General features: G+C 38.7%; 2 non-coding genes across 2 annotated transcripts; both read left to right on the top strand.

Moving 5' to 3' along the window:
- Positions 1 to 5699: 5699 nt before the first annotated feature.
- LOC112799290 (small nucleolar RNA R71) lies at positions 5700 to 5807 on the top strand. Its single transcript, XR_003200865.1, has one exon. It is a non-coding gene; the product is annotated as a small nucleolar RNA R71 (small nucleolar RNA).
- Positions 5808 to 10229: 4422 nt separating this feature from the next.
- Positions 10230 to 10337, top strand: LOC112798449 (small nucleolar RNA R71). The gene has a single exon (XR_003200060.1). It is a non-coding gene; the product is annotated as a small nucleolar RNA R71 (small nucleolar RNA).
- The last annotated feature ends 7949 nt before the right edge of the window (positions 10338 to 18286 follow it).

Here is an 18286-nt window from a genome sequence, read left to right on the forward strand (position 1 = left end):
TAGACCTTCCGGATTCTCTTGAATGCTGCCATCAGTTCTAGCCTATACCACGAAGACTCTAATCTCACGGAATGGCTGGCTCGTTTGTCAGGCAAGCACTCGGTTGTCAGGCGATCAACCATGCATCGTGTATCAGGAATCCAAGAGATATTCACCCAATCGAAGGTAGAACGGAGGTGGTTGTCAGTCACACGTTCATAGGTAAGAATGATGATGAGTGTCACGGATCATCACATTCATCAAGTTGAAGAACAAGTGATATCTTGGAACAAGAACAAGCGGAATTGAATAGAAGAACAGTAGTAATTGCATTAATACTCGAGGTACAGCAGAGCTCCACACCTTAATCTATGGTGTGTAGAAACTCCACCGTTGAAAATACATAAGAACAAGGTCTAGGCATGGCCGTGAGGCCAGCCTCCCAAAGTGATCAAAAGATCTAAAGATCAAAAGATTCCAAAGATCAGAAGATCATAATACAATAGTAAAAGGTCCTACTTATAGAAAACTAGTAGCCTAAGGTTTACAGAGATGAGTAAATGACATAAAAATCCACTTCCGGGCCCACTTGGTGTGTGCTTGGGCTGAGCAATGAAGCATTTTCGTGTAGAGACTCTTCTTGGAGTTAAACGCCAGCTTTTATGCCAGTTTGGGCGTTTAACTCCCATTTTGGTGCCAGTTCCGGCGTTTAACGCTGGAATTTCTGAGGGTGACTTTGAACGCCGGTTTGGGCCATCAAATCTTGGGCAAAGTATGGACTATCATATATTTCTGGAAAGCCCAGGATGTCTACTTTCCAACGCCGTTGAGAGCGCGCCAATTGGGCTTCTGTAGCTCCAGAAAATCCACTTCGAGTGCAGGGAGGTCAGAATCCAACAGCATCTGCAGTCCTTTTTGGTCTCTGAATCAGATTTTTGCTCAGGTCCCTCAATTTCAGCCAGAAAATACCTGAAATCATAGAAAAACACACAAATTCATAGTAAAGTCCAGAAAAGTGAATTTTAACTAAAAACTAATAAAAATATACTAAAAACTAACTAGATCATACTAAAAACATACTAAAAACAATGCCAAAAAGCGTACAAATTATCCGCTCATCACAACACCAAACTTAAATTGTTGCTTGTCCTCAAGCAACTGAAAATCAAATAAGATAAAAAGAAGAGAATATGCAATGAATTCCAAAAACATCTATGAAGATCAGTATCAATTAGATGAGCGGGGCTTTTAGCTTTTTGCCTCTGAACAGTTTTGGCATCTCACTCTATCCTTTGAAACTCAGAATGATTGGCTTCTTTAGGAACTCAGAATCCAGATAGTGTCATTGATTCTCCTAGTTAAGTATGATGATTCTTGAACATAGCTACTTATTGAGTCTTGGCCGTGGCCCAAAGCACTCTGTCTTCCAGTATTACCACCGGATACATACATGCCACAGACACATAATTGGGTGAACCTTTTCAGATTGTGACTCAGCTTTGCTAGAGTCCCCAATTAGAGGTGTCCAGGGTTCTTAAGCACACTCCTTTTGCCTTGGATCACAACTTTATTTCTTTCTTTTTCTTTCTTTTTCTCTTTCTTTTTCTTTCTCTCTTTTTTTTCGAAATTTTTTTTCATTGCTTTTTCTTGCTTTAAGAATCATTTTTATGATTTTTCAGATCCTCAGTAACATGTCTCCTTTTTCATCATTCTTTCAAGAGCCAACATTCATGAACCACAAATTCAAAAGACATATGCACTGTTTAAGCATACATTCAGAAAAACAAAAGTATTGCCACCACATCAAAATAATCAAACTGTTATAAAATTCAAAATTCATGCAATTCTTTTCTTTTTCAATTAAGAACCTTTTTATTTAAGAGAGGTGATGGATTCATAGGATATTCATAACTTTAAGGCATAGACACTAAGACACTAATGATCACAAGACACAAACATAGACAAACATAAGCACTAAAATTCGAAAAACAGGAAAATAAAGAACAAGGAAATTAAAGAACGGGTCCACCTTAGTGATGGCGGCTCTTTCTTCCTCTTGAAGATCCTATGGAGTGCTTGAGCTCTTCAATGTCTCTTCCTTGTCTTTGTTGCTCCTCTCTCATGATTCTTTGATCTTCTCTAATTTCATGGAGGATGATGGAGTGTTCTTGGTGCTCCACCCTTAGTTGTCCCATGTTGGAACTTAATTCTCCTAGGGAGGTGTTTAGTTGCTCCCAATAGTTTTGTGGAGGAAAGTGCATCCCTTGAGGCATCTCAGGGATCTCATGATGAGTGGGGTCTCTTGTGTGCTCCATCCTCTTCTTAGTGATGGGCTTGTCCTCATCAATAGGGATGTCTCCCTCTATTTCAACTCCAACTGAATAACAGAGGTGACAAATGAGATGAGGAAAGGCTAGCCTTGCCAAGGTAGAGGACTTGTCCGCCACCTTATAAAGCTCTTGAGCTATAACCTCATGAACTTCTATTTCTTCTCCAATCATGATGCTATGAATCATGATAGCCCGGTCTATCGTAACTTCGGACCGGTTGCTAGTGGGAATGATTGAGCGTTGAATGAACTCCAACCATCCCCTAGCCACAGGTTTGAGGTCATGCCTTCTCAATTGAACCGGCTTCCCTCTTGAATCTCTCTTCCATTGGGTGCCCTCTTCACAAATAACTGTGAGGACTTGGTCCAACCTTTGATCAAAGTTGACCCTTCTAGTGTAAGGATGTTCATCTCCTTGCATCATGGGCAAATTGAATGCCAACCTTATACTTTCCGGACTAAAATCCAAGTATTTCCCCCGAACCATAGTAAGATAATTCTTTGGATCCGGGTTCACACTTTGATCATGGTTCTTGGTGATCCATGCATTGGCATAGAACTCTTGAACCATTAAGATTCCGACTTGTTGAATGGGGTTGGTAAGAACTTCCCAACCTCTTCTTCGGATCTCATGTCGGATCTCCGGATATTCACTCTTTTTGAGTGAGAAAGGGACCTCGGGGATCACCTTCTTCAAGGCCACAACTTTATAGAAGTGGTCTTGATGCACCCTTGAGATGAATCTTTCCATCTCCCATGACTCGGAGGTGGAAGCTTTTGCCTTCCCTTTCCTCTTTCTAGAGGTTTCCCCGGCCTTGGATGCCATAAATGGTTATGGAAAAACAAAAAGCAATGCTTTTACCACACCAAACTTAAAATATTTGCTCGTCCTCGAGCAAAAAAAAGAAAGAAGAGAGTAGAAGAAGAAGAAATGAGGAAGAAGGGAATGGCTTGGTATTCGGCCAAAGGGGAAGAAGTAGTGTTTAGGTTGTGTGAAAATGAAGGAGTGAAGATGGGTTTATATAGGAGAGGGGGAAGGGTAGGGTTCGGTCAATGGAGGGTGGGTTTGGGTGGGAAAGTGGTTTAAATTTGAATGGTGAGGTAGGTGGGGTTTTATGAAGGATGGATGTGAGTGGTGAAGAGAAAGATGGGATTTGATAGGTGAAGGGTTTTTTGGGGAAGAGGTGTTGAGGTGATTGGTGAATGGGTGAAGAAGAGAGAGAGTGGTGGGGTAGGTGGGGATCCTGTGGGGTCCACAGATCCTGAGGTGTCAAGGAAAAGTCATCCCTGCACCAAATGGCATGCAAGAATGCGTTTTTAGCCATTTCTGGCGTTAAACGCCGGGCTGGTGCCCATTTCTGGCGTTTAACGCCAGCTTCTTGCCCTTTTCTGGCATTTAACGCCAGTCTGGTGCCCTTTTCTGGCGTTAAACGCCCAGAATGGTGCCAGACTGGGTGTTAAACGCCCATCTGCTAGCCTTACTGGCGTTTAAACGCCAGCACGCTCTCCTCTAGGGTGTGCTGTTTTTCTTTCTGTTTTTCATTCTGTTTTTGCTTTTTTCATTGATTTTGTGACTTCTCATGATCATCAACCTACAAAAAATATAAAATAACAAAAGAGAATAGATAAAATATAACATTGGGTTGCCTCCCAACAAGCGCTTCTTTAATGTCATTAGCTTGACAGAGGACTCTCATGGAGCCTCAGAAATGCTCAGAGCTATGTTGGAACCTCCCAACACCAAACTTAGAGTTTGAATGTGGGGTTCAACACCAAACTTAGAAGTTGGTTGTGGCCTCCCAACACCAAACTTAGAGTTTGACTGTGGGGGCTCTGTTTGGCTCTGTTTTGAGAGAAGCTCTTCATGCTTCCTCTCCATGATGACAGAGGGATATCCTTGAGCCTTAAACCCAAAGGATTCTTCATTCACTTGAATGATCAATTCTCCTCTATCAACATCAATCACAGCCCTTGCTGTGGCTAGGAAGGGTCTGCCAAGGATGATGGATTCATCCATGCACTTCCCAGTCTCTAGGACTATGAAATCAGCAGGGATGTAATGGTCTTCAACTTTTACCAGAACATCCTCTACAAGTCCATAGGCTGGTTTTCTTGAATTGTCTGCCATCTCTAGTGAGATTTTTGTAGCTTGTACCTCAAAGATCTCTAACTTCTCCATTACAGAGAGAGGCATGAGGTTTACACTTGACCCTAAGTCACACAAGGCCTTTTTGAAGGTCATGGTGCCTATGGTACAAGGTATTGAAAACTTCCCAGGATCCTGTCTCTTTTGAGGCAGTTTCTGCCTAGACAAGTCATCCAGTTCCTTGGTGAGCAAAGGGGATTCATCCTCCCAAGTCTCATTTCCAAATAACTTGTCATTCAACTTCATGATTGCTCCAAGGTATTTAGCAACTTGCTCTTCAGTGACATACTCATCCTCTTCAGAGGAAGAATACTCATCAGAGCTCATGAATGGCAGAAGTAAGTCCAATGGAATCTCTATGGTCTCATTTTGAGCCTCAGATTCCCATGGTTCCTCATTGGGGAACTCATTGGAGGCCAGTGGACGTCCATTGAGGTCTTCCTCAGTGGCGTTCACTGCCTCTTCTTCCTCCCAGAATTCGGCCATGTTGATGGCTTTGCACTCTCCTTTTGGATTTTCTTCTGTATTGCTTGGGAGAGTACTAGGAGGGAGTTCAGTAATTTTCTTGCTCAGCTGACCCACTTGTGCCTCCAAATTTCTAATGGAGGACCTTGTTTCAGTCATGAAACTTTGAGTGGTTTTGATTAGATCAGAGACCATGGTTGCTAAGTCAGAGGTATTCTGCCTAGAACTCTCTGTCTGTTGCTGAGAAGATGATGGAAAAGGCTTGCTATTGCTAAACCTGTTTCTCCCACCATTATTATTGTTGAAACCTTGTTGAGGTCTCTGTTGATCCTTCCATGAGAGATTTGGATGATTTCTCCATGAAGGATTATAGGTGTTTCCATAGGGTTCTCCCATGTAATTCACCTCTTCCATTGAAGGGTTCTCAGGATCATAAGCTTCTTCCTCAGATGAAGCTTCCTTAGTACTGCTTGGTGCATTTTGCATTCCAGACAGACTTTGAGAAATCATATTAACTTGTTGGGTCAATATTTTGTTCTGAGCCAATATGGCATTCAGAGTGTCAATCTCAAGAACTCCTTTCTTCTGACTAGTCCCATTGTTCACAGGATTTCTTTCAGAAGTGTACATGAATTGGTTATTTGCAACCATTTCAATCAGCTCTTGAGCTTCTGTAGGCGTCTTCTTCAGATGAAGAGAGCCTCCAGCAGAGCTATCCAGAGACATTTTGGATAGTTCAGAGAGACCATCATAGAAAATACCTATGATGCTCCATTCAGAAAGCATATCAGAAGGACACTTTCTGATTAATTGTTTGTATCTTTCCCAAGCTTCATAGAGGGATTCTCCTTCCTTCTGTCTGAAGGTTTGGACTTCCACTCTAAGCTTACTCAATTTTTGAGGTGGAAAGAACTTTGCCAAGAAGGCATTGACTAGCTTTTCCCAAGAGTTCAGGCTTTCTTTAGGTTGTGAGTCCAACCATGTCCTAGCTCTGTCTCTTACAGCAAAAGGGAATAGCATAAGCTGTAGACCTCAGGGTCAACCCCATTAGTCTTGACAGTGTCACAGATTTGCAAGAATTCAGCTAAAAACTGATGAGGATCTTCTAAAGGAAGTCCATGGAACTTGCAATTCTGTTGCATTAGAGAAACTAATTGAGGCTTAAGCTCAAAGTTGTTTGCTCCAATGGCAGGGATAGAGATGCTTCTCCCATAAAAGTCGGGAGTAGGTGCAGTAAAGTCACCCAGCACCTTCCTTGCATTGTTGGCATTGTTGTTGTTTTCGGCTGCCATAGGTTCTTCTTCTTTGAAGATTTCTGTGAGGTCCTCTACAGAGAGTTGTGCTTTGGCTCTCTTAGCTTTCTCTTCAAGGTCCTTTCAGGTTCAGGATCAGCCTCAACAAGAATGCTTTTGTCCTTGCTCCTGCTCATAAGAAAGAGAAGGGAACAAGAAAATGTGGAATCCTCTATGTCACAGTATAGAGATTCCTTTAGGTGTTAGAGGAAAAGAAAAGTAGAAGACAAAAGTAGAAAATTCGAACTTATCAAAGAAGATGGAGTTCGAATTTTGCATTAAGGAATAGTGTTAGTCCATAAATAGAAGGATGTGAGAAGAAGGGAAGTAATTTTCGAAAATTAAGTAAAAGATTTTGAAAACATTTTTGAAAAACACTAATTGATTTTCGAAAATGAAAGTGGAAAAGAAATCAAGTGATTTTTGAAATAGATTTTGAAATTAGAAATCAAAAAGATTTGATTGAAAACTATTTTGAAAAAGATGTGGTTAAGAAGATATGATTAGTTTTAAAAAGATGTGATTGAGAAGATATGATTTGAAAAACATTTTAAAAAGATTTGATTAAAAACTTGGCTAACAAGAAAAGATATGATTCAAACATTAAACCTTTCTCAACAGAAAAGGCAACATACTTGAAATGTTGAATCAAATCATTAATTGATAGCAAGTATTTTTAAAAATAGAAAGAAATTGATTTTGAAAACATATGATTGAAAAGATATGATTTGAAAAAGATTTGATTTTGAAAAAGTTTGAAAACTGAAAAAAAATCTGCATTAAAAACAAAATCTTCCCTCTTGTGCCATCCTGGCGTTAAACGCCCAGAATGGTGCACATTCTGGCGTTTAACGCCCAAAACTATATCCTTTTGGGCGTTAAACGCCCAACCAGGTACCCTGGCTGGCGTTTAAACGCCAGTCTGTCCTTCTTCACTGGGCGTTTTGAACGCCCAGCTTTTTCTGTGTAATTCCTCTGCTGTATGTTCTGAATCTTCAATTCTCTGTATTATTGACTTGAGAAGACATAAATTAAAAATATTTTTGGATTTTTAATAATGAGGAAAAATCAAAATGCAACAAGAATCAAATAACAATGCATGCAAGACACCAAACTTAGCGGTTTGTATACTACTGACACTAATGAGAATGCATATGAGACATACAAAACACTCAAGTCGAGAGAATTCAAAGATCAAAGTAATGAAATCATCAAGAAAATCTTGAAGATCACTAAGACACATGCATGAATGCAAGGAGAACAGAAACATGCAATTGACACCAAACTTAACATGAGACTAGTGTCTCAACAAGAAACATAGAATATTTTTTTGTTTTTATGATTTTGTAAATTTTTTTGTGCTATTTTCGAAAATTAAGTGGAGAAAGATATCAAAGTTCTTAATGAGAATTCCAGGAATCAGTGCAATGCTAGTATAAGACTCCGGTCCAGGAATTAGACATGGCTTCACAGCCAGCCAAGCTTTCAAAGAAAGCTTCGGTCCAAAACACTAGACATGGCCAATGGCCAGCCAAGCCTTAGCAGATCACTGCTCCAAAAGCAAGATTGATAGAAATCAACAAGCTCTTGTGATGATAAGTTGAAGCCTCGGTCCAATGAAATTAGACATGGCTTCACAGCCAGCCAGACTTCAACAAATCATCATGAAACTCTAGAATTCATCTTCAAGAATTCTGAAGAAAAAAAAATACCTAATCTAAGCAACAAGATGAACCGTCAGTTGTCCATACTCGAACAATCCCCGGCAACGGCGCCAAAAACTTGGTGCACGAAATTGCAATCACACTTTTGCAATTCCGCACAACTAACCAGCAAGTGTACTGGGTCGTCCAAGTAATAAACCTTACGCGAGTAAGGGTCGATCCCACAGAGATTGTTGGTATGAAGCAAGCTATGGTCACCTTGTAAATCTTAGTCAGGCAAACTCAAATGGGTATGGTGATAAACGCATAAAACATAAAGATAAAGATAGAGATACTTATGTAATTCATTGGTAGGAATTTCAGATAAGCGTATGAAGATGCCTTCCCTTCCGTCTCTCTGCTTTCCTACTGTCTTCATCCAATCCTTCTTACTCCTTTCCATGGCAAGCTTAAGCAAGGGTTTCACCGTTGTCAGTGGCTACCTCCCATCCTCTCAGTGGAAATATTCAACGCACCCTGTCACGGCACGGCTATCCATCTGTCGGTTCTCGATCAGGCCGGAATAGAATCCAGTGATTCTTTTGCGTCTGTCACTAACGCCCCGCCCTCAGGAGTTTGAAGCACGTCACAGTCATTCAATCATTGAATCCTACTCAGAATACCACAGACAAGGTTAGACCTTCCGGATTCTCTTGAATGCTGCCATCAGTTCTAGCCTATACCACGAAGACTCTAATCTCACGGAATGGCTGGCTCGTTTGTCAGGCGAGCACTCGGTTGTCAGGCGATCAACCATGCATCGTGTATCAGGAATCCAAGAGATATTCACCCAATCGAAAGTAGAACGGAGGTGGTTGTCAGTCACACGTTCATAGGTGAGAATGATGATGAGTGTCACGGATCATCACATTCATCAAGTTGAAGAACAAGTGATATCTTGGAACAAGAACAAGCGGAATTGAATAGAAGAACAGTAGTAATTGCATTAATACTCGAGGTACAACAGAGCTCCACACCTTAATCTATGGTGTGTAGAAACTCCACCGTTGAAAATACATAAGAACAAGGTCTAGGCATGGCCGTGAGGCCAGCCTCCCAAAGTGATCAAAAGATCTAAAGATCAAAAGATTCCAAAGATCAGAAGATCATAATACAATAGTAAAAGGTCCTACTTATAGAAAACTAGTAGCCTAAGGTTTACAGAGATGAGTAAATGACATAAAAATCCACTTCCGGGCCCACTTGGTGTGTGCTTGGGCTGAGCAATGAAGCATTTTCGTGTAGAGACTCTTCTTGGAGTTAAACGCCAGCTTTTATGCCAGTTTGGGCGTTTAACTCCCATTTTGGTGCCAGTTCCGGCGTTTAACGCTGGAATTTCTGAGGGTGACTTTGAACGCCGGTTTGGGCCATCAAATCTTGGGCAAAGTATGGACTATCATATATTTCTGGAAAGCCCAGGATGTCTACTTTCCAACGCCGTTGAGAGCGCGTCAATTGGGCTTCTGTAGCTCCAGAAAATCCACTTCGAGTGCAGGGAGGTCAGAATCCAACAGCATCTGCAGTCCTTTTTGGTCTCTGAATCAGATTTTTGCTCAGGTCCCTCAATTTCAGCCAGAAAATACCTGAAATCATAGAAAAACACACAAACTCATAGTAAAGTCCAGAAAAGTGAATTTTAACTAAAAACTAATAAAAATATACTAAAAACTAACTAGGTCATACTAAAAACATACTAAAAACAATGCCAAAAAGCGTACAAATTATCCGCTCATCAGTAAGTCAGAGTGGCTCTGCTTAGAATTCTCTGTCTGTTGCTGAGAAGATGATGGAAAAGGCTTGCCATTGCTAAACCTGTTTCTTCCACCATTATTGTTGTTGAAACCTTGTTGAGGTCTCTATTGATCCTTCCATGAGAGATTTGGATGATTTCTCCATAAAAGATTATAGGTGTTTCCATAGGGTTCTCCCATGTAATTTACCTCTTCCATTGATGGGTTTTCAGGATCATAAGCTTCTTCTTCAGATGAAGCGACCTTAGTACTGCTTGGTGCAGCTTGCATTCCAGACAGACTTTGTGAAATCATATTGACTTGCTGAGTCAATATTTTGTTCTGAGCCAATATGGCATTCAGAGTATCAATCTCAAGAACTCCTTTCTTCTTATTCGTCCCATTGTTCACAGGATTCCTTTCAGAAGTGTACATGAATTGGTTATTTACAACAATTTTAATGAGTTCTTGAGCTTCTACAGGTGTCTTTTTCAGATGAAGAGATCCTCCAGCAGAGCTATCCAATGACATCTTGGACAGTTTAGATAGACCATCATAGAAGATACCTATGATGCTCCATTCAGAAAGCATGTCAGAAGGACACTTTCTGATCAATTGTTTGTATCTTTCCCAAGCTTCATAGAGGGATTCACCTTCCTTCTGTCTGAAGGTTTGGACTTCCACTCTAAGCTTACTCAATTTTTGAGGTGGAAAGAACTTTGCCAAGAAGGCATTGACTAGCTTTTTCCAAGAGTTCAGGCTTTCTTTAGGTTGTGAGTCCAACCATATCCTAGCTCTGTCTCTTACAGCAAAAGGGAATAGCATAAGTCTGTAGACCTCAGGGTCAACCCCATTGGTCTTGACAGTGTCACAGATTTGCAAGAATTCAGCTAAAAACTGATGAGGATCTTCCAATGGAAGTCCATGGAACTTGCAATTCTGTTGCATTAGAGAAACTAATTAAGGCTTAAGCTCAAAGTTTTTTGCTCCAATGGCAGGGATAGAGATGCTTCTCCTATAGAAGTCGGGAGTAGGTGTAGTAAAGTCACCCAGCACCTTCCTTGCATTGTTGGCATTGTTGTTATTTTTGGCTGCCATGTCTTCTTCTTGCTTGAAGATTTCTGTTAGGTCCTCTACAGAGGGTAGTGCTTTAGCTTGTCTTAGCTTTCCCTTCAAGGTCCTTTCAGGTTCAGGGTTAGCCTCAACAAGAATGCTTTTGTCTTTGCTCCTGCTCATATGAAAGAGAAGAGAACAAGAAAATATGGAATCCTCTATGTCACAGTATAGAGATTTCTTGAGGTGTCAGAGGAAAAGAAGAATGGAAGGAGGAGGTAGAAGAATTCGAACTTATCAAGAGGGATAGAGTTCAAATTGTGCATTGAGGAGGAGTGTTAGTCCATAAATAGAAGGATGTGAGAAGAGGGGAAGAATTTTCGAGAATTAATTAAAAGATTTTGAAATTAGAAATCAAAAAGATATGATTGAAAACTATTTTGAAAAAGATGTGATTAAAAAGATATGATTGAAAAACAATTTAAAAAAAAGATTTGATTTTTAAAATTAATGACTTGGCTAACAAGAAATTTAAAAGATATGATTCAGACATTAAACCTTTCTCAACAGAAAAGGCAACATGCTTGAAATGTTGAATCAAATCATTAATTGTTAGCAAGTATTTTTGAAAAGGGAAAGAAATTGATTTTGAAAATATATGATTGAAAAGATATGATTTGAAAAAGATTTGATTTTGAAAAATTATGGAAACTTGAAAAAAATTTGAATTAAAAACAAAATCTTCCCTCTTGTGCCATCCTGGCGTTAAACACCCAGAATGGTATCCATTCTGGCGTTTAACGCCCAAAATGCTACCCTTTTGGGCGTTAAACGCCCAGCCAGGTACCCTGGCTGGCGTTTAAACGCCAGTTTTCCTTCCTCACTGGGCGTTTTGAACGCCCAGCTTTTTCTGTGTAATTCCTCTGCTGTATGTTCTGAATCTTCAATTCTCTGTATTATTGACTTGAAAAGACACAAATTAAAAATATTTTTTGAATTTTTAATGATGAGGACTAATCAAAATGCCACTAAGATCAAATAAACAATGCATGCAAGACACCAAACTTAGAAGTTTGTATACTATTGACACTAACAAATTGAGAATGCATATGAGAAACAACAAAACACTCAAGACAAGAGAATTTAAAGATCAGAGCAAGGAAATCATCAAGAGCAACTTGAAGATCAATGAAGACACATGAATGAATTCGAAAAATGAAAGAAGAACAGAAACATGCAATTGACACCAAACTTAAAATTAGACACTAGACTCAAACAAGAAACAAAAAAAATATTTTTGGTTTTAAGATTTTATAAATTTTTTTTTGGATTTTTCGAAAATTGAGTGGAAAAAGAAAATAAGGATATCAAAATTATTAATGAGAATTCCAGGAATCATGCAGTGTTAGTCTAAAGCTTTAGTCTAAGAAGATTAGACATGGCTAGCCAAGCTTCAGCAGGACATTACATTCAAGAGCTAAATTGATGAAAATCAATCAGCTTTGGTGATGATAAGAACATCACCTTGAAACTCTAGAATTCATTCTTAAAAATTCTAAAGAAAAATACCTAATCTAAGCAACAAGATGAACCGTCAGTTGTCAAAACTCGAACAATCCCCAGCAACGGCGCCAAAAACTTGGTGCACGAAATTGTGATCATCAATGGCGCCATCAACATGGTACGCTCAATTGCAATCTCAACTCTTTATCACAACTTCGCACAACTAACCAGCAAGTGCACTGGGTCGTCCAAATAATAAACCTTACGCGAGTAAGGGTCGATCCCACGGAGATTGTTGGTATGAAGCAAGCTATGGTCATCTTGTAAATCTCATTCAGGCGGATTCAAATGGTTATAGAAGAATAATAAAATATGAAGTAAAGATAGAGATACTTATGTAATTCATTGGTGAGAATTTCAGATAAGCGTATGGAGATCCTTTGTCCCTTCCGTCTCTCTGCTTTCCTACTGTCTTCATCCAATCCTTCTTACTCCTTTCCGTGGCAAGCTGTATGTTGCGCATCACCGTTGTCAATGGCTACAGTCCCATCCTCTCAGTGAAAATGTTCAACGCGCTCTGTCACAGCATGGCTATTCATCTGTCGATTCTTGATCATGTCGGAATAGAATCCAAAGATTCTTTTGCGTCTGTCATTAACGCCCCACAATCGCGAGTTTGAAGCTCGTCACAGTCATTCAATCCTTGAATCCTACTCAGAATACCACAGACAAGGTTTAGAACTTCCGGATTCTCAAGAATGCCGCCATCAATTCTAGCTTGTACCACGAAGATTCTGATTAAGGAATCCAAGAGATAAACATTCAAGCCTTGTTTGCTTGTAGAACGGAAGTGGTTGTCAGGCACGCATTCATAAGTGAGAATGATGATGAGCGTCACATAATCATCACATTCATCAAGTTCTTGGGTGTGAATGAATATCTTGGAACAAGAATAAGCTGAATTGAATAGAAGAACAATAGTAATTGCATTAATACTTGAGGTACAGCAGAGCTCCACACCTTAATCTATGGTGTGTAGAAACTCCACCGTTGAAAATACATAAGAACAAGGTCTAGGCATGGACGAGAGGCCAGCCTCCATGATCTAAGAACTAGATGTCCAAAGATGATCTGAAGATCTAAAGTGATCCAAAGATCCAAAGATCCAAAGATGAAAATATAATAGCAAAAGGTCCTATTTATAGAGAACTAGTAGCTTAGGGTTTACAAAAATGAGTAAATGACATAAAAATCCACTTCCGAGCCCACTTGGTGTGTGCTTGGGCTGAGCATTGAAGCTTCTATGTGTAGAGACTTTTCTTGGAGTTAAATGCCAGCTTTTGTGCCAATTTGGGCGTTTAACTCCCACTTTTGTGCCAGTTCCAGCGTTTAACACCGGGCAGTCTTGAGCTGATTTGGAACGCCGGTTTGGGCCATCAAATCTCGGGCAAAGTGTGGACTATTATATATTTCTGGAAAGCCCAGGATGTCTACTTTCCAACTCAATTGAGAGCGCTCCAATTGGGCTTCTATAGCTCCATAAAATCTACTTCGAGTGCAGGGAGGTCAGAATCCAACAGCATCTGCAGTCCTTTTCAGCCTCTGAATCAGATTTTTGCTCAAGTCCCTCAATTTCAGCCAGAAAATACCTGAAATCATAGAAAAACACACAAACTCATATAAAGCCCAAAAAAGTGAATTTTAAATAAAAACTAATAAAAATATAATAAAAACTAACTAAAATATACTAAAAACATACTAAAAACAATGGCAAAAAGCAAATAAATTATCCGCTCATCAGAAGGCTACAAGATGTGAAAGGAACATGGATAGAAGAGCTCTCCCAAGTTCTATGAGAATATCGGACAACTCTCAATTCTACAATTGGAGAATTTTTGTTCCGATTTACTTATTGAATAAAAGTCATGATTCCCACAGAAGTCAACGAAGAAAGTCTAAGGGTGAGATTCTACAATGAAATGGATAATATCCAAGCTCAAAAGGAAGAGATCGACCTCCTTCCAGAAGTCTGAGAACAAGCTCGGATAAGGGAGAAAGCGTTGAAATAAAGGATGTTTATAAGATACAATAAGAAATTCATCAGAAGAAACTTTGCCACAAATGACCTTGTTTTTATCAGAAATGATATCAAAGTACAGAGGTTGGGCGAAGAAAAATTTATTGCAAATTGGAAAGGACCTTACAAGATCATTGAAGTCTTGGAGAAAGGTTCCTACAAAGTGTCGACCTACAAGAGAACGAGCTTCCTAGGTCATGGCACACATGCAACATGAAGAGGTACTACAGTTAAAAAGCGAACTTTGCTCCCTAGTGTACTCTTTTTCCCAACTTCATGATTTTTTTCGAAAAAACATTTTTCTGAAGGAAATTTTAACGAGGCATCATAGTAAGGGCTAAGAATTGAAATAGGAAAACTCTTAGTGGCAAATAGCACTTGTAAATCATTTTTATTAATGATAATTCAACATTTTTTATTTTTTTATGTTGTTTATTCTGCTATACACACCAATTTAAGCTCGACAAAATGTGAAAATCATTGCCCGACATTAGTGGTCAGCAAGATAAAGCGACAAGGTCCAAATTGGTGTAAGAAGTTATATAAGCAGATCATGGTCTGACCTCATTAAAGCTATTTATACAAAAACAAGTTGGCAAAAGAGGCAAGCATAAAACAAATTGCAAAAGTAACTTGATGAAACAAACAAAAAGCATGACCGACTTCTCAAGGACGGCATGAACATAATTTATTCTCGAAATTAAGAGAACAATTCTTAGCCCGGCCTTGAAACAATTTGTTCAAAATAAATTGAAAAAGGAAGGTGATTTGAATCAAGTGTCTGATCTCGCTAAGTCGACATAGCAAAAACAAGTTATCCGACCTCATAGAGCAGCTCGACCAAATGAGTTGAAAAGAGAGTCCAAAATAACTTTTAAACTTTTATAGAGAAGAAAGGTACCAATCTCACATGGTTGGAGCAATTAAGAAATAACTACACGATTTTTCTGACCTTCAGAATGGCTCGACACAACCAAGCTACAAAGAAAATATCTTGCAAAGGCAACATCATCCCAAAAGTTCTAAAACGTTTGTTATAAAGTGATATTTGAAATCACAAAAAAGCAAATGAGACTATTACTACTCAATAAAAGTCAAGGCTATAAACATTTATAAAATCAGTGTAAAAAGCAAGAACCACGATATTCAAAAGCCCAAAATAGGATAACCAATATCCAAACTATTTAAACTATTACAAAAAAAAAGGTGTTCAAGGACCCACAAGTTGGGTGAACAATTAGAAAGTAAACTAAGAGCAAGGATCTTTCTTTTCCATAGTTACATCGAGCTGGGAGACTTCCTCGACTTGAATAAGAGAATGATGGAGGGCTTCATTCACGAGGATCAGAAGTCTTCGGGTCCTAAGAAGGAATAGCCTTATCCTCGGGAGAAACTATCTTCCCATCCACTGCGATCTTGTCTAAGTCAACAAGAGAAAAGTCCACCTCGGGAGCAAGAAGTCGGAATTGGCCCTTCATATTCTCAGCTATTTGGTCCATACCCTCTGCTATATTAAGCTCCAAGTCTTTATGCTTCGATTTAAGTCGTTCCAACTCCTCTTGAAGCTCTAATTTCTCACCAAAGGAATCTGGGAAATCTTGGTATCTATCTTTGGAACGTTTTTCCTTAGACTTGGGGGCTGGCCATTCGGCCATGTCTGGACCATTATCACTTATGTATTTTCAACGGTAGAGTTTCTACACACCATAGATTAAGGTGTGGAGCTCTACTGTCCCTCGAGTATTAATGCAAAGTACTACTATTTTCTATTCAATTCATGCTTATTCCTGTTCTAAAATATCCATTCGCACACAAGAACATGATGAATGTGATGATTATGTGACGCTCATCACCATTCTCACTTATGAATGCGTGCCGGACAAACACTCCCGTTCTACATGCAAACAAGCTTGAATGCATATCTCTTAGCCTTCTGGTTCACGATCAGAGTCTTCGTGGTATAAGCTAGAATCAATCGGTAGCATTCTTGAGATCCAGAAAGTCTAAACCTTGTCTGTGGTATTCCGAGTAGGATCTGGCATGGGATGACTATGACGAGCTTTAAACTCGCAAGTGTTGGGCATATGACAGACGCAAAAGGATCAATGGATCCTATTCCAACATGAGTGAGAACCGACAGATGATTAGTCGTGCAGTGACAGCGCATTTGGACCATTTTCACTGAGAGGACAGACGGTAGCCATTAACAACAGAGATCCCCCAACATACAGCTTGCCATGGAAAGGAGTATGAAGGATTGGAAGAAGGCAGTAGGAAAGCAGAGATTCAAAAGGAATAAGGCATCTCCATACACTTATCTGAAATTTCCACCAATGAATTACATAAGTATCTCTATCTTTATTTTATGTTTATTTATCTTTTAATTATTAAAACTCCATAACCGTTTGAATCTGTCTGACTGAGATTTACAAGGTGACCATAGCTTACTTCAAGCCAACAATCTCTGTGGGATCGACCCTTACTCACGTAAGGTTTATTACTTGGACGACCCAGTGCACTTGCTGGTTAGTTGTGCGAAGTTGTGAAAAAGAGTTGAGATTACAATTGTGTGTACCAAGTTGTTGGTGCCATTGTGTATCACAATTTCGAGCACCAAGTTTTTGGCGCCGTTGCCCGGGATTGTTCGAGTTTGGACAGTTGACGGTTCATCTTGTTGCTCAGATTAGGTAATTTTCTTCTTGTTTTAACCATTATTTTATTTTCAAAAAGTTTTCAAAAATCTTTCAAAAAATTTTCTTCTTTTTTCATTTTTCCAAAATAATTTTCGAAAAAATCCAAAAAAATTCATAAAATCATAAAAACTAAAAAATATTTCATGGTTCTTGTTTGAATCTAGGGCCAAATTTTAAGTTTGGTGTCAATTGCATGATTTTAATTGTCTTGCACTTTTTGAAACACAGGCATTGTGTTCTTGATGATCTTCAAGTCGTTCTTAATGAATTGCCTTGTTTGATCTTCATGATTTATTGAATTGTATTGCATGATGTTCTACATATGCATTCTTGCATTCATATGGCCCAAACATGAGAAAGTTCTAAGTTTGGTGTCCTCCATGTTTTCTTTCATTAAGAAAACTGAGTTTTTAATGTTCATCTTGATCTTCAAGATTGTTCTTGGTGTTCATCTTGACGTTCATAATGTTCTTGCATATATCTTGTGTTTTGATCCAAGAATTATATGTTTCGACTCATTTTGTTGTTTTTCAAAATTTAAAACATATCTTCTTGAATAAAGGATTTAGCAAAATAAATATCCAAGAACATAAAGCAGAGGAATTACAGAGAAAAAAAACTGGGCGTTCAAAACGCCCAATGAAGAAGGGAAACTGGCGTTTAAACGCCAGCCAGCCACCGGGGCATTTAAACACTCAAACCATGCAGCAATTGGGCGTTAAACGCCCAAAACATGCAGCTCCTAGGCGTTAAACGCCAGGATGACATAAGGGGAGGAATTTTGTTCTCAAATCAAATCTTTTTCAAATCTTCATATTTTTTTCAAAATCAAATCTTTTTCAAATAAAATATTTTCAATCATATCTTTTTCAAAATCATATTTTTTCAAACATATCTTTTTCAAAAATCAAATCTTTTCCTCATATTTTCAAAAATCTTAATTCAAAAATTTCAAGTTTGTTATTTTCTTGTTAAGAGAGATTCAATATTTGAAATTTAGAATCATATCTTTTAGTTTCTTGTTAATCAAGTCATTAACTTTTTAAAAGTCAAATCTTGTTAATCTTATCTTCTCAACCATATCTTTTTAAATCATATCTTTTTCAAATCACTTTTTTTAAATTCTAATTTCAAAATCTTTTTATAACTTCTTATCTTTTTTCAACTTTATTTCTTATCTTTTTCAAAACCACAACTAATTTTTCAAAAATTTATTTTAAATTTTATTCTTTTTATTTTCAAAAAGTCCCCCCCCCCCCCTCTCTTGTCTTTTTCTATTTAAACACTAAGATTCCTTCTCCATTGTCAATTCGAAC

Source organism: Arachis hypogaea, chromosome 4, assembly GCF_003086295.3.
Source record: "Arachis hypogaea cultivar Tifrunner chromosome 4, arahy.Tifrunner.gnm2.J5K5, whole genome shotgun sequence".
NCBI classification, from domain to species: Eukaryota; Viridiplantae; Streptophyta; class Magnoliopsida; order Fabales; family Fabaceae; genus Arachis; species Arachis hypogaea.